General features: G+C 36.4%; 1 pseudogene across 1 annotated transcript; it reads right to left on the minus strand.

The window, feature by feature from the left end:
• Positions 1–208: 208 nt before the first annotated feature.
• LOC308654700 (large ribosomal subunit protein eL31-like) lies at positions 209–579 on the minus strand (annotated as a pseudogene). The gene has a single exon. The product of its transcript is annotated as a large ribosomal subunit protein eL31-like (transcript).
• Between the last annotated feature and the right edge of the window lie 2,518 nt (positions 580–3,097).

Here is a 3,097-nt window from a genome sequence, read left to right on the forward strand (position 1 = left end):
ATAAATCAATTTCCAGACACATATGACCAATCAAAATTGAGCCAAGAGGAAATAAAAACCCTAAGGAGACCAATAACAAGCAATGAGACTGAAGCAGGGGGGAAAAAAAGAAAAAAAAAAACCAGCTTTCCAACAAAGAAATGGATCAGCTGAATTCTACCAGAACTTTATTTTATTTTTTTTACACTTTTATGACTTTATTTAACTATCAGCAGTTAGTTCTCATCCACATTGACTGTAGATTTTTTAATGTAGTAACGGGGACATAAGTTACCAAAGTATAGAGCTTGTTTGGTGAATCTTCATCCTCCTTACGTTTTCTGGATAATCGCACACAAAAACGATATGGGACATTCCTTAGTCCTTTGTTGAGCCTGGTGTCAATGCGCACATCTGGAGTTCCATCTCCTTCATGGCAAATTTCTAGATCTCTCTGAGTGCCAGAGGAGCATGCTTCTTGAAGCCCACTCTATGGATGCACTAGTGAATGTTGATGGTCTATTCCCAGGTCACGACCTGGTTGATGGCAGAATGGCCCTTCTTCTTCTCGCCACCCTTCTTTGCAGGAGCCATTCTGCCAGGCCCAAGTTGAAAATCTCTACCAGAACTTTAAACAGAAACTAATACCAATGCTCCTCAAATTATCCCATGAAATAGAAAGGGATGGAACACTTTCAAATTCATTCTATGAAGGTAGTATAACACTGATACCAAAGTCAGAAAAGGACACATTAAGGAATTAAATTACAGACCAATATCCTTGATAAACATAGATACAAACATGTTTCACAAAATATTAGCAAACTGTACCCAACAACAGTTAAGAAAATTGTAACACAACATGATCAAGTTGACTTCATTCTAGGGATGCAATGGTGGTTCAACATATGCAAATCAATAAATGTAACACCACTCATAATCTTCTCAATAGATGCAGAGAAAGCCTTTGGCAAAATTTAGCACCTATTTATAGTTAAAAAAAAAGGAAGAAAAGGAACTCACTTCAATATAACAAAGGCCATGTCTAAGAAGCCCAAAACTAACATTATAGTGAGTGAAGAAAAAAATGAAAGCATTTCCTCTAAAATTAGGAACAAGACAAGGATATTCACTCTCAAAATTCCTGCTCATTATCATACTTGGAACTTTTGTCAGAGAAATTAGGCAAGAGAAATAAAAGGGATACAATGAAGGAAATGAAGAAGCCAAATTGGCTCTGTTCATAGATGATATGATCCTATACAAAGAAGATCCACAAAGCTCTACAAGAAAACTTCTAGAGCTAATTTTTAAAATCAGCAAAGAAGCAAAGTACAAAGTCAAACAAAGACAACCCTGCACAGTCATCTGATCCTTGACAGAGTTGCCAAAACTATGTTGGAGAAGACAGCCTTTTAAACAAATGGTGCCAGGAAAACTATGTATCTATATGTAGATGAATGAAGCTTGGATCCCTATTTCTCATCCTGAACAAAAGCCAACTCAAAGTGGATCAAAGACCTAGGAATTATACCAGAAACTTTGCAAGGGCTAGAAGAAAACATAGGGTCAGCAATCCAACATATAGTGCTCTCAACAACTTCCTTGACAGGGTTCCTCAAGCTCAGGAATTAATATCAGGAATTAATGAATGGGATGTCATCAAATTAAAAACCTTTTCCATAGAAAAGAATGCATAGAAAAGAATGGGAGAATATCTTTGCCAGCTACTCTTCTGACAGAGGATTAGTATACAGAATATATAAAGAACTAAAAGAATTTAACTTCTAAAACACAAATAACCCAGTCAATAAATGGACAAATGAAATAAACAGGTACTTCTCAAAAAAATGGCCAACAAATATATGGGAAAATGCTCAGCATCTTTAGTAATCAAGGAAATGCAAATCAAACTACACTGAGATTTTTTTCTCACTCCAGTTAGAATGGCAGTTAATAATAATAATAATAATTATTATTATTATTATTATTAATGTTGGTAAAGATGTAGCAGAAAGGAAAACCTACACTACTTGTGGGACTGTAAATCAGTACATCCACTATGCAACTCAGTATGGAGGTTCCTCAAAAGACTAGTCATATAACCAACATATGATCCAACTATTCCACTCCTTGGTATTTGTCCAAAAGAATTGAAGTCATCGTACTATAGTGACACATGCATGCCCATGTTTATAGAAGGACAATTGACAATAGCCAAATTGTGAAACAGTCTAAGTGCCCATGTACAAATGAATAAATAAGAAAATGTGACAAAATTGTCATTTACCAGAAAATAATGGAACTTGAGAACAATATGTCAAGAAAAGTAATCCCAACTTGGAAAATCAAGGGTCCTATTTTTCTCTCATATGTGGAAGTCAGAGAGGGAAAAAAGGTTTTAAAAAAAAAAGGCAGGGGGAGAATCTCATGAAAGTAGAAGGGAACCAGTGGAGTACAGGAAGGGAAATGGGTAAGGGAAGAGGGGAGAGATAGAGAAGGGATTGGGGAATGAAATTGACCAAATTACATTATGTGCATGTATGAGTATGTTACAAGGAATCACACTAATATGTATAATTATAATGTACCAAAAATATATTTTTTATTGTTGGTTGTTCAAAACATTACATAGTTCTTGATATATGATATTTCACACTTTGATTCAAGTGGGTTATGAACTCCCATTTTTACCCCGTATACAGATTGCAGAATCACATCAGTTACACTTCCATTGATTTACATATTGACATACTCATGTCTGTTGTATTCTGCTGCCTTTCCTGTCCTCTACTATCCCCCCTCCCCTCCCCTCCCCTCCCCTCTTCTCTCTCTACCCCCTCTACTGTAATTCATTCCTCCCCCTTGTATTATTTTTCCCTTTCCCCTCACTTCCTCTTGTATGTAATTTTGTATAACCCTGAGGGTTTCCTTCCATTTCCATGCAATTTCCCTTCTCTCTCCCTTTCCCTCCCACCTCTCATCCTTGTTTAATGTTGGTCTTCTTCTCGTGCTCTTCTTCCCTAGGCTGTTCTTAGTTACTCTCCTTATATCAAAGAAGACATTTGGCATTTGTTTTTTAGGGCTTGGCTAGCTTCACTTAGCATAATCTGCTCTA

Source organism: Spermophilus citellus (genome assembly GCF_964194105.1).
Source record: "Spermophilus citellus genome assembly, chromosome: 8".
NCBI classification, from domain to species: Eukaryota; Metazoa; Chordata; class Mammalia; order Rodentia; family Sciuridae; genus Spermophilus; species Spermophilus citellus.